Here is a 14014-nt window from a genome sequence, read left to right as displayed (position 1 = left end):
GCAGAATGCTCAGGCCATGGAATACACAGGAACCTTGGTGGCCCTCAGCTGTCAGCAACCAAAATCATGGGCAATCTCCCTAGGACCCTTCCTCAGGTTGTTTTATCTTTAAACAACTTTTGTCCCTGAAGGGTTACACTCCAGATCTAAAATCCCAGCAAAGGTGCTTATTAGCGGGCATGGAGCACTGTATTAGGAAACCCCCCAAATACTTGGAATGTGACAAGAGCAGGCACCCAGACCAAAGAAGTATGTGTATATTTGGGGGGAAGGTTGTAAGGGGACAGTTATTTCCCCATGAAAACAAGGGAAAATAATGAGCCACCCAAAATAACAAACATAAGACCATCCTCTACATATTGTTTTAAGGCGATGTTTTATTTTTTATTATTATTTTATTATTTTTTTGAGACAGTGTCTCACTCTGTTGCCCAGGCTGGAGTGTAGTGGCATGATTTCTGCTCACTGCAACCTTCACCTCCCAAGTTCAAGTGATTCGCCTGCCTCAGCTTCCCAAGCAGCTGGGATTACAGGAGCATGCCACCATACCCAGCTAATTTTTTGTTTGTTTGTTTGTTTGTTTGTATTTTTAGTAGAGATGGGGTTTCACCATGTTGGCCAGGCTGGTCTCGAACTCCTGACCTCAGGTGATCCACTTGCCTTGGCCTCTCAAAGTGCTGGGATTACAGGCGTGAGACACTGTGCCTGGGCTTAAGGCAGTGTTTTAAAACTTAATATTTCTCAATATTTCTATGTCCTTAAGGATTCCCTTATAATTATTTTTAGCTTTTATATTGAAATATACAATACATCCAAAGAGTGCAAAAATTGTAAGGGTATAGGCTGATGAATTCTCACTACGTAACTATCACTAACATCAATAAATAAAATAATGTCCCCCAAACTCTCCTAATCATTACTCACATATTCGTTCCCAAAGATAACCACCAACCTGATGTCTAACATCATGAATTAGTTTTACCTGTTATTGAACTTCGTGTGAACGGATTCTGTGTGAATTCTTTTGTCTGGCTTCTTTTGATAAGTGTATTTGTTGGATTCATTCCTGTTACTATGTTGGCAGCTGTCTATCCGTGTATATGTTATATAGCCTTTCCATTGAATAAAAATACCATCATTTATTTGGTATATTTATTTACTGTTGAGGGAAAGTAAGCAATTTCTACATTTTAGCTAGTACAAAGACTACAGTGATGAACTCTATACCATTTTTTTTTTTTGGGTGAACATATGGGTGCATTTGCAAATGTTCAGCTTTAGCGAATATTGCCAAATAGCTTTCCAAAATTGTTTTGCTAATTTACATCCCCCCATCAGCGTACAAGAATTACCAGTTCCTCCACATTCTTGTCAACATTTGTGATTGCTAATCTTTGAAATGTTAACCATTTTTGGTGAGTGAGTAATGTTATCTCATTGTGGTTTTAATTTATGTCTAGGTTTTAAATTACATTTCCATAGTGACTAATGGGATTGAGTCTTTCCCTCATAAATTTAATGGGCCTTTAAAATGTTCTCTTTTGTAAAAAGTACCTGTTTGTGTCTTTTGCAAATTAAAAAAAGTCTATTTTTTCTTATTCATTTGTAAGAATTCTTTGTATATTCTGGATATGATTCCTTTGTTGGCTAAATATGTTCCCACTAACTGTTCCCAGTCTGTAACTTGTATTTTCACTCTCTCAATGATGTCTTTTGATAAACAGAAGTTCCTCATGTTAATATAATTCTATTTCTTAATTTTTTATATTTCTTTTGCTTAACCTAAGTTCTTAAATATCTTTCCCCATATTTATTCGTTAAAACTTTTGTTTTCCCCTTTCGCATTTAGATCTAAACACATTTGGAGTTGGTTTCAATCTCACTTTTATCCACTAAAAAATAAGGTATAATTTATAAGCAGTAAAATATACTGCAGTGAGATGCTCAATTCTGTGAGTTTTAACAAACACATGCAGTTATATAACTACCACCACAATTGAGACATAGAGCATCTCTATCACCTCCCCAAATACCCTCATGTCTTGTACTCAACTATTTCCCCTATTCTCAGGCCCAAATAACCATTGGTATTTTTACTGTCTATATTTTTTCTCACCCAGAATGTCATATAAGTGGAATCATACAATACGAGCCTTTGAGGCTGACTCTCTCACTTTTCATAATGCAATTGAGAGTCACCCATGTTAGTGTGTATCTTTTTTATTGCTGGATAGTATTCCATAGTGTGGATGTATCATTGTTTATTCATTTACCAGTTGAATTATATTTGAATTGTTTCTAGTCTTGGACAATTATAAATAAAGACACTATAAACATTCATGTCTATTCATAGCATTTTAGATTAGCTTTACTTATCATTTAATTTGGATAAATACATAGAAGTGGAATTCTTGGGTAATGTGATAAGTATATGTTTAACTTGATAAGAAATTACCAAATTATTTCCTAAAGTGGCTGTGCCAGTTCATATTTTAACCAGCAACATATGAGTTTTCCAACTGTTCCACATCCTCACCAGTACTTGGCATTTTCAGTTTTAAAATTTTAGCTATGCTAATAGATGTGCAATAGCATCTCATTGTTTTAATTTGCATTTCCCTAATGACTAATGATGTTGAACATCTTTGCATGTGCTTATTTTGTCACATATATATCTTCTTTGGTGAAGTATTTACTGGTTTCCCATTGCTGCTGTAACAAATGACCACAAAGTTAGTGGCTTTAAAAAACATAAATGTATTATCACACGGTTTGGAGGTCGGAAGTCCTAAAACAAAGTGTTGGCAGGGCTGTGTTCGTTCTGAAGGCTTGAGGGAACAATCAATTTCTTTGCCTTTTTCTATTCTTCAGAGGCCACCTGCATTCCTTGGCTCATGGACTGAGTCAGCAGCATATTATCTTCCAATCCCTCTCTGCTTCCATCATCACATTGCCTTTTCCTGACCTTGACCCTCCTTCCTCTCTTTGGTAAGAACGCTCATGACTACATTAGGCCCACCTGGATAATACCTGCCTCAAGATCCTTAACTTAGTTACATTTACAAAGCCCCTTTTGTCATGTATGGTAACATCTTCACAAGTTCCAGGGTTCAGATGTGGACATCCCTGTAGATGGAGAGGCATCATACAATCTACATAAAGTGCTTTTTCCATTTATTTTGCCCAGTTTTGTACTGGGTTGTTTGTGTTTTATTATATAGTTTTAGAGTTCTTCATATATTCTGGATTCAACCCAGAATGTGATTTGCAACTATTTTCTCCCAATTTATGTCTTGTCTTTTCATCTTCTTGATGATGTTTTTCAAGGAGCAGAAGTTGTTCATTTCGAAGGATTTCAATATTTCAATTTGTTTTTCTTATTGATCATGAGTTTGTTGTTGTATCTGACAAACCTTTGGTAACCTAAGGTTGCAATGATTTTTTCCTGTTTCTTTCTTCTGCAAGTTTTCTAGTTTTAGCATTTATATTTAGAGCTATTATTCACTTTTAGCTAATTTTTGTGTACGATGTAAAGCATGGATCTTTTTCAGGACTTTGAATCTTGAATAAATGATGCAAAAACTAAAACATAGTTAGAATTCATTAGGCCAGGAGGGGTGGCTTACTCCTGTAATCCCAGCACTTTGGGAGGCTGAGGTGGGCAGAACACTTGAGCCCAGGAGTTCGAGACCAGCCTGAGCAACAAGGTGAAATGCTGTCTCTACAAAACAAAAAATTCAAAAATTGGCTGGGCATGGTAGTGAACACTTGTGGTCCCAGCTACTAGTGAGGCTGAGGCGGGAGCATTGCTTGAGCCCAGAGGTAGAGGCTGCAGTGAGCTGTGATTGTGCCAGTGTACTCCGGCCTGGGTGATAGAGCCAGACCCTGTCTCAAAACAAAACAAAACAAAACAAAACAAAACACATCATCCACAGTGGTAGTTTGTGGTGGATATCCCGGTATCCACAGTGGTAGTTCATGTTGGATAACCTTTGTAAGTTCCAGAGTAACAATAGTGTCTGACATAGAGCTCCCAAGTCCATTGGAATTTCCTGGGTGATAGAAACATCTTTTGTTCTAGTAAGGTGACTCTTGGTGGGCTCCTGGATGTTGAGGTTGGTCACCAGAAGGACCAAGCCATGATTAGACAATTGGAACTTTTAGCCCTACTCCTCCACCCTCCAGGAAGGAGACAGGGGCTAGAGACTGAGTTAATGATTGATCACGCCTATGTCATGAAGCTTCCATAAAAATCTCTAAACTATTGGGTTCGGAGCTAAGCAGGTGGAGGTGCCTAGAGGATGCCATGCCCAGAGAGGGTATGGATGCTCCGCTCCCCTTCCCATATACCCTGTCCTATGCATCTCTTCCATCTGGCTGTTCATCTGTATCCTTCGTGATATCCTATATAATAAACCTATAAACATAAGTAAGTGTTTCCCTGGGTTCTGTGAGCCATCCTAGAAAATTAATTGAGCCTGAGGAGGGGGTGCAACTTGGAGTCCCGAATCTGTAGCCAAATTGAGCAGAAATTGTGGGTAACTAGACTTGTGATTGGCACTTGAGGTGGGGTGCAGTCTTGTGGGAATGAGCCCTTAATTTGTGGGATCCGACTCTACTCCAGGTAGATAGTGTCAGAATTGAATTAAATTATAGGACACTAGTTGGTGTCTGCTGAAGGGTTGATTGGTGCGTGGGGACAACCCCCCACCCCCCGTCCCCCTACATTTTGGCAACCAGAGGTGAAGTATACTGTGTACTGTGTTGACTGGTAAGGAAAAAAAGACATGTTTTGTTTCTCTGATACTCAAGGCAACTATACTGAAGATAACAATTTTATGTTCAACAAAACAAAAAATGCCTAAGCAAACAAAATCCTCAAATAATAACAACAAACAAAAGCACCTTCCTTAGAAACCAGTATGAGATGATAAGTATGCATTTCTCTACCACATCCAAACATTTTAAAGTAAAGGATTTATTACAGGCACAGAAAAAAAATGTGACTGACTGACATTGTACTGCTTATTTGAGGAGTTATGTGAGAAAACTTGAGCTGAACAGTATGATTTTTATTTATCCTTATGATGTCTAGATTGACAGATAGACTAATGTCCTAGAATATTGTTTTTTGGGCCCATCCCCTGTTTATATGTCTCTTCTCAGGTTCCCATAGTGAAAAGAGATCTTCCCTATAACTATATTCTAATATTAAGTTCTTATTTGGTGGAAATTTGAGACAGAATTAAATATGAGTTCTTAAAACACTCTGGACCTCTAAATGGTTACACTCTATTTTTTATGTTTACCTTTGCCTTTATTATATTGTGCATTATATTTATTTTATTAGTGGTGACATAGGAATTTCCATGAATAATTTCTGAATGAGCATTTGCAAATGCTAACTACTACAGGATCAGAGATGAGAGAACATGAGCCTTGGTACTAGATGGACCTGGGTTTCAATCCCAGCTTTGACATTTATTAGACTTCACAGAGGTTCTTAGCCTCTTTATGCCTCAATTTACCCTTCTGCAAAATGGAGATGTTACCTTCCTGGGATGCACAGATTAGGTGCTCTATAAATATGGCTCTATAGAGGAGGACATGGGGGTTGAGAAGAGACAGAATTTGCATTCTCAAGGGCATTTACCGAAGAGCATTCTGGAGTGAATCCTAAGGGATGGATCTGACTTGCTTTTTGCCTGCTTTTTTGTAGCCGTGACAAACTATGTGTTCCTCCCCTACTGCCTGCCTGCCTCTGCTGTTACCATGGCAATCCAGGTTCATTTTAAGAGTCTGTGACAGGACAGATTGGTTTTTGCAATTTGTAAAAATCTCACTCTCTAAAAATAAGGACCAGGCAGCCAGGGTGGCAGTAACAACACGGTGTTGGGTAGATTTTCTGCCACCTCTCAGCTACACGGTAGTAGTGGAGAACCTATTGTCAACTTGGCATGCTGCTGGATTCTGGATCTCTGGGTTTATCTGGGGAATAGTCAACTGACTGATAAATTATAGCAGTTAAAGATTGCCATTAGCTTTTCAGTTTCCCTCCCTTCAGTTTCTTTTTTTACACCGCGTGCCCTCATGTTCCGCCCCTTTCTAGCATCAAACACCTGCTCTCAGATCATTCATTCTTACCAAGTAGACACAGTAGAAGTCACTTAGTGGGCAATAAACATAGAGATTCCTATAAATTCATTTAAGAAAACTTTTTATTATGGAAAATTGCAAACATGAAAAAGTAGACTGAACTCATCACCCAACTATAAGAATTACCAATTCATGACCAACACACATTCCCATGCAATTTCACTCTTGCCTATATTTTTGAGCAAATCTCAAAAATTGTTATTCCTTAGTTCATAAATATTTCAATAGAACCTCTAAAAGATGAGAGTTGGGTTTGTGTGTGTGTGTGTGTGCGTGTATGTTTTTAACACGACCACAGTACTATTTAAATTGACCTTGGAGATGCTCTTTATCACTCTTGGAGGAGTTTTAAAGAAAAAAATTATTTTCTTGTGCTTCTTCTAGTGAAGGTTTAAAGGCTGCAAGAACTTCCCTCCTGTAACAAACAACTAGAAAATTGAAAAAGTATATATAACAACTGTTTTCAGACAGTGGACAACAGGCAACATAGGACTGTGAAACCTGGGAGGAGGGAAGCCAATAAGGTGAGCCCTGTGATGGTTGCAGCTCACTGTCAGGAGCCAACTCAGGGCCACCGGGCAGGAAGGAGAACTGAAACAGAGCCTGGCCGACTCACCAAATTAAGGAAGAAGCAATCAGGGTTAGGGGGGTCCTGGCTAGGATTTGCAGGGCGGAATATCAGTGAGGAAGGGAGGGCAGAGGCAAGGACCTTGCCTTTTTTCACATAACGATGTATTCATTCATTCATTCATTCATTCATTCTTCGTTTAAAGATTATTTAGAGAGTTCCTCATATGTGCCAGGTCCTGTTCTAGATGCTGGGGTTTCAGCCTACCTAATGATGTATTGTCCATCACCAGCAGTAATTCCAGGTATCATACTGGGCATTCAATCAGTAAGACACAATGGGATTGAGTCTAACACTAAGTTTACTCTGTAGATGGGAAACAGCATGCAAACGTCTTTGATTGCATCAGTAGTCCCAAAACTACTTGCTGGGAATGCAGTTACCATGAACCAGGTCAAAGTATGTGTAACTTATTTTGAAACAGAAAATGTACTTCCCTAATACTCCACTTGCCTTTTGATATGATTTCAGTTACATAGAGCCAAGATTTAAGTGCCACTTTGCTGCTCTTCCAGTAAACAAGACAGATAACCAACTCATGGTATGTAATATTTGACATTTATGCAAGGAAATTGTGCTTTCAGAAGGCAATCCCGGGGTCATCTCTCCAAGCAGGCCTGCGGTTTACCCCTTTAGTCACCGGCATACTTTTGATGGGGATACACACAAACCCAGGTATATCATCAAGACAGTAATGATAAATATTATGATATGTTCAATAAAATAGAAAGAGATAGAGGATGATGGAAGGTGCTGCTTTATACCTTAGTGAGGGGAGTCCTTGTGTATTTATCATTTGCACACAGCTAAGTATATCCCTAAGACAATTGCTCAGAAGAAGATTTGCTGAGTCAAAGTATATGTGCTTTTATAATTTGGTAAATATTGCCAAATTTCCTGTTGCAGAGTTGCTCCATTTTGCATTTCTACCAGCAATGTGACTACTCTCCCCTACCTTCATCAACACAAGGTACAATCTAAGTTTTGCATTTGAACCATTTGATATGTGAAGAATAGCATCTCATCATTCCGTTGTGCATTCCTTTTATTATAAATTGCATCACACATTTTTCACAAGCTTAAGAATCATTTGAACTGTCTTTCTTGTAAACTGCCATTTCATGTCCTTTATTCATTTTCTATTGTCTTTATCATATTTCTCTGTATGAATTCCTAGTACATTAGAGAAATTAACCTTTTGTCCATGATCTGTAATAACTTTTTTTCCAATTTGACATTTGTCTTTTTATTTTGCTTGTGATGTTTTTCTCATACATACTTTTTTACTTTTATGTAACTTGGTTTATTAATCTCTCATGGCATCTCCATTATGAAATTATAAAAATAATTTTATCCCATGGTTTTTGGATAGAACTTTCCTGGTATCATTTTTAATGTTTACATTTTTTATCTATCTGGAATTATTTTGATATAAATTTACCTTTTTTCCCATTTGATTATCTGTTACAACACCACTATTTATTGAATAATAATTTGATTACATTTCAAAGTGTACATATCTACTCTTTATTGGCCACATAGAATATGCACACTTTAGGGCTTTGTCAAAAACTATGATCTCAAAACTATTGATGCTCAAGTTTTATCCTAGTAACGAACTATCAAAATGATCCCTGAGAGTAGAGTCTTTCAAGTTTTATCCCAATCATTGCGATGAAAAATGATTTATGTGGAGGATTTTTTAAAGGATATTCATCTGACATTTGTGTGCCTGTGTGTTTATTTCTTCTTATTTTTCCAATTACAGTTTTGAAAGACAGATGATTAGAGAGTTTTATATATGGCTCCTATTGTCTTAACACCGATCAGAAGCAGGGCCTTTTTCTTTTTTCTTTTTTTTTTTTTTGAGATGGAGACTTGCTCTGTCACCAGGCTGGAGTGCAGTGGTGCAATCTCGGCTCACTGCAACCTCCACCTCCCGGGTTCAAGTGGTTCTCCTGCCTCAGCCTCCCGAGTAGTTGGGATTACAGGCACGAGCCACCACGTCCAGCTAATTTTTGTGTTTTTAGTAGTGATGGGGTTTTGCCATGTTGGCCAGGCTGGTCTTGAATTCCTGACCTCATGTGATCCACCTGCCTATGCCTCCCAAAATGCTGGGATTACAGGTGTGAGCCACTGCTCCCAGTTTGGGCCTTTTTCAAGTTGAGGCTCCCAGTCTGGGCCTTTTTCAAGTTGAGCATTTACTTCCTTACTTAGGATCTGTTGAGAGATTTTTTTAAATGGCTATACAAAATCTAAGACTGCATTTATTATAGAGATATTTTATTCAGTGCCTTCTACATGAAATACACAGGAAGCAATTTTTTTCCCTAAGAATGAAGAGTCAAAGAAGCTTTGTTTATCCTGTGGAAATGTGGCTCTTTTTGGGAGTTGATGTTAATTTAATGATTGATTTCTTTTGGCTGCCAAACAACACAGCCTAGGGGCGTAGGCATGCTGGGTGTTGTTTGAAGCTTGCAGGCTCTAGAGTGGGGCAGACATGGATCACGTCCCTACTGTTACCCAAATAAGCTGAGTTGCTTTGGGCAAGTTATTTAACTTCTCTGTCCCAGCTGCCTTATGTGTAAGACAGGAATAATAATAATGATAGCTGCCTTATTAAATTGGGAGGATTAGATGAGATTAAAAAATAAGTAAAAGGCTTAGCACAATGCCAACATATAGTGAGCATTCAATATACATTAGCTGTTACTATTACTGTGGATTCATTTTGATCGAGGTGTTAAGAATCATACCATTTTTAAAAAGGTTGATAGCATTTGGAAGATTAACAAAAGCCTTAGATGCATTGACATCTGTCCCTCCCAGGAAGAAGTGAATTATTTCTCTTTTGCTATTGTTCTGAATAGCCTATAAGCTATGCACTTGAAAAGATTAAACTATACAAAAATAAACAAAATGTGAATGAATCCTATTTATTTTATAGAATTTCAGAATCTAGATGTTGGGCTGGAACTTAGATGTTATCTAGTCCAATCTCCCTTCCGAAAGTTATTTGGTAAATATGTAAATAAACTCAGATTTTAACTTTTTCCCCTATGCATGAGACTGAAGTATCTTTTAAAGAAATGTGAAATCTACTTGAATCAGAATAAAATATATACATATTATTCATATTATTTCTAAACTTTAGAATGTCAAAATATTCTCAGAACTGAATTGTGATCTGACATTTCATTTGGTCTAAATGCCATTGGGAAGCAGTTTCCTCCACTTTTTATGGGGAGTGGGAAGCGACAGGGCGTGAGATCTCACCGCGCTGGGGACACCACATCTAGCTCCATGTCCCGCGCAGCGCAGCCAGGCAGTAACCAGCAAGGACTGCCGCTGCTGCAGAGAGGAGGTTGTGCTGACCCAGGAATAACAGCTATGAGCTGATGATGTCAGTAACTTTTAAAATAGCTTATTTAAAAATCTTTTCAGTGACCTCAGCTACACTTAATGCCAGTTAGCTCATCTGGACATGGGCAGGAAATGTTAGAAGGTTGGGTGACAACTGGAACTCCAAGCAGCTGTTATCCTAAGAAGCTCATTTTAGGAAAGAACTTGTCTGAACAAGTCGGAGACTGAAGATACCCTCGGTATCTAGTGACCATGATGTAGATATAGATCCAGTGTGTCCCCAGCCATGCAAGTCTGCGGAAAATCTAGCATCACAAGAACAGTTACACATGGTATTTCTAGTGCTCTGCCCATATCTTCTGTGATGGCAACTCTGGTGCCCTTTCTGGGTCTCCTGTGTATTTTGGAGATTCTGTGGATGACTCACATGGATTCATGGGCTTAATTCTATCAGTCACTGTGGGTTTCCTCTATTGCCCCTCCTTACGATTCTCTTCTGCAGCCGTGCAGCCACCGCAGCAGGTGATGCCTGGATTCTGCTGCATCCAGGCTGCAGATGCCTGATACCTGACACCCTCGGAACTGACCTCTGCACTGAGAGCACATCTCCCAACTGCAGAGCCCAGGTGATGGTGCTGCTGCCAGCAGAAGTGCTGATGGGCCAAGCTCCTACAAAGCTTTCTTGGTCTTCTGGAGCCTTCAGTGTGTTGAAGCCACACCAAAGCAGAAGGCGCTTTCTCATTAGTGGAATAGTATGTTAATTGGACACCAAAGCTATACCATAAAATCATCAACACTGTATAATTGTTGCTATTGAAATGCTTATGGTTCATTATTAAACATGCTCTTATTAAAAATTTGACCATTTATTCCACAACACTTAGGTCATCACTCCACCTGCCTCTGCATCCCGAAGTGCTGGGATTACAGGCGTGAGCCACCATGCCCAGCCTTACTATCTGGCTTTTTACAAAAAAGGTGTACCAACCCTTTATTTTTATTTTTATTAATAATTTTTTGTACTCAGCAAAAATACTACTGATTTACCAGTTTATTATAAAGGGTATAATTCAGGAACAGCCAAATGGAAGAGAGATAAAGGGTAAAGAAATGTGTTGAGGGAAGATGGGATGGGTAAGTAATCCTCCAACTCTTGATTTAGATTTTCAAATGAAAAATAGATTAAGTTCCACTCCAGAACATAAATTTAAAGAAGATGAATAATCCCATGGTGGATTTTAAAGAGGAGTCAGAGTATTGCATTTGAGGTGTAGATCACAAGTGAAATCTTGAAGAATGAATGGACTTTTCTTAGAAGGATCAATACAATTGTTCTTTCAGGGACAAGCAAATATGGGAAGTATATGACTCTTGAGATATGTAGTTGATCTGTCTCATAGCATGCATTTAAAATTTTGAAAGGTACTAACACATTGTTCTCCAAAGAGATTTTTATTAACTCATATTCTCACTATAGTATATGAAAGTGCCTGTGGGCTGTCATCAATATGAAAAAATTTCCAAGCCTGAAGAGCAATAAATAACATATCCTCATTGTTTTAAATTGCATTTAAAAAATTACTAGTGAAATAATACCAAACAGTCTCTCAGACCACAGTGCAATCAAATTAGAACTCAGGATTAAGAAACTCACTCAAAACCACACAATTACATGGAAATTGAACAACCTGATCCTGAATGACTCCTGGGTTAATAATGAAATTAAGGCAAAAATCAAGTTTTTTGAAACCAATGAGAACAAAGAGACAACCTACCAGAATCTCTGGGACACAGCTAAAGCAGTGTTAAGAGGGAATTTTATGGTACTAAATACCCACATGAGAAAGCTAGAAAGATCTCAAGTTGACACCCTAACATCACAATTAGAAGAGCTACAGAGGCAAGAGCAAATTAATCCAAAATCTGGCAGAAGACAAGAGATAACTAAGATCAGAGCAGAATTGAAGGAGATAGAGATACAAAAACCCTGCAAAAAAATCAGTGAATCCAGAAGGTGGTTTTTTGAAAAAATTAACAAAATAGATATATTGCTGGCTAGACTAATGAAGAAGAAAAGAGAGAAGAATCAAATAGGCACAATAAAAAATGATAAAGGGGATAACACCACTGACTCCACAGAAATACAAACTACCATCAGAGAATAATATAAACACCTCTATGCAAACAAGCTAGAAAATCTATAAGAAATGGATAAATTCCTGGACACATACACCCTTCCAAGACTAAACCAGGAAGAAGTCGAATCCCTGAATAGACCAATAACAAGTTCTGAAATTGAGGCAGCAATTAATAGTCTACCAATAAAAAACAAGCCCAGGACCAGATAGATTCACAGCCAAATTCTACAAGAGGTACAAAGAGGAGCTGGTCCCATTCCTTCTGAAACTATGCCAAACAATTGAAAAGGAGGGACCCCTCCCTAATGCATTTTCCGAAGCCAGCATCGACCTAATACCAAAACCTGGCAATGACACAAAAAAATTGAAAACTTCAGGCCAATATCCCTGATGAACATTGATGCGAAAATACTTGATAAAATACTGGCAAACCGAATCCAGCAGCACATCAAAAAACTTATCTACCAAGATCAAATCAGCTTCATCCCTGGGATGCAAGGCTGGCTCAACATACGCAAATCAATAAATGTAAACCATCACATAAACAGAACCAAAGAAAAAAAACACATGATTTTCTCAATAAATGCAGAAAAGGCCTTTGATAACATTCAACATCGCTTCATGTTAAAAACTCTCAATAAACCAGCTACTGATGGAATATATCTCAAAATAATAAGAGCTATTTATGACAAATCCACAGCAAATATCATACTGAATGGGCAAAAGCTTGAAGCATTTCCTGTGAAAACCAGCACTAGACAAGGATGCCCTCTCTCACCACTCCTATTCAACATAGTATTGGAAGTTCTGGCCAGGGCAATCAGGCAAGAGAAAGAAATAATGGGCATTCAAATAGGAAGAGAGGAAGTAAAATTGCCTCTCTTTGCAGACGACTTGATTCTATGTTTAGAAAATCCCATCATCTCAGCCCAAAAACCCCTTAAGTTGATAAACAACTTTAGCAAAGTCTCAGGATACAAAATCAATGTGCAAAAATCACAAGCATTCCTTTACACCAACAATAGACAAGCAGAGAGCCAAATCATGAATGAATTCCCATTCACAATTGCTGCAAAGAGAATAAAATACCCAGGAATACAGCTAACAAGGGATGTGAAGGACCTCTTCAAGGATAACTACAAACCACTGCTCAATGAAATAAGAGAGGACACAAACAAATGGAAAAACATTCCATCCTCATGGATAGAAAGAATCAATATCATGAAAATGACCATACTGCCCAAAGTAATTTATAGATTCCATGCTATTCCCATCAAACTACCATTGATGTGTTTCACAGAATTAGAAAAAAAAAAAACACTTTATGGCATCAAAGAAGACCCCATATAGCTGAGACAATCCTAAGCAAAAAGAACAAAGGTGGAGGCATCATGCTACCTGACTTCAAACTATACTACAAGGTTACAGTAACCAAAACAGCATGGTACTGGAACCAAAACAGACATATAAACCAATGGAACAGAACAGAGACCTTAAAAATAATACTACACATCTACAACCATCTGATCTTTGACAAACCTGACAAAAACAAGCAATGGAGAAAGGATCTCCTATTCAATAAATGGTGCTGGGAAAACTGGCTAGCCATATGCAGAAAGCTGAAACTGGACCCCTTCCTTACACCTTATACAAAAATTAACTCGAGATGAATTAAAGACTTAAATGTAAAACCCCAAACCAGAAAAACACTAGGAGAAAACCTAGGCAA

At 38.1% G+C, this 14014-nt stretch overlaps 1 long non-coding RNA gene across 1 annotated transcript; it reads left to right on the top strand.

Moving 5' to 3' along the window:
* Positions 1–6555: 6555 nt before the first annotated feature.
* LOC134728643 (uncharacterized) lies at positions 6556–10982 on the top strand. Its single transcript, XR_010109262.1, has 4 exons — positions 6556–6680; positions 7256–7325; positions 7691–7754; positions 10650–10982. It is a non-coding gene; the product is annotated as an uncharacterized LOC134728643 (long non-coding RNA).
* Positions 10983–14014: the final 3032 nt, after the last annotated feature.

The sequence above is a fragment of the Pan paniscus genome, chromosome 12, assembly GCF_029289425.2.
Source record: "Pan paniscus chromosome 12, NHGRI_mPanPan1-v2.0_pri, whole genome shotgun sequence".
In the NCBI taxonomy this organism is placed as follows: Eukaryota; Metazoa; Chordata; class Mammalia; order Primates; family Hominidae; genus Pan; species Pan paniscus.
Note: the sequence above shows the minus strand (reverse complement) of the source record. Positions and strands in the feature narration are given on the sequence as shown.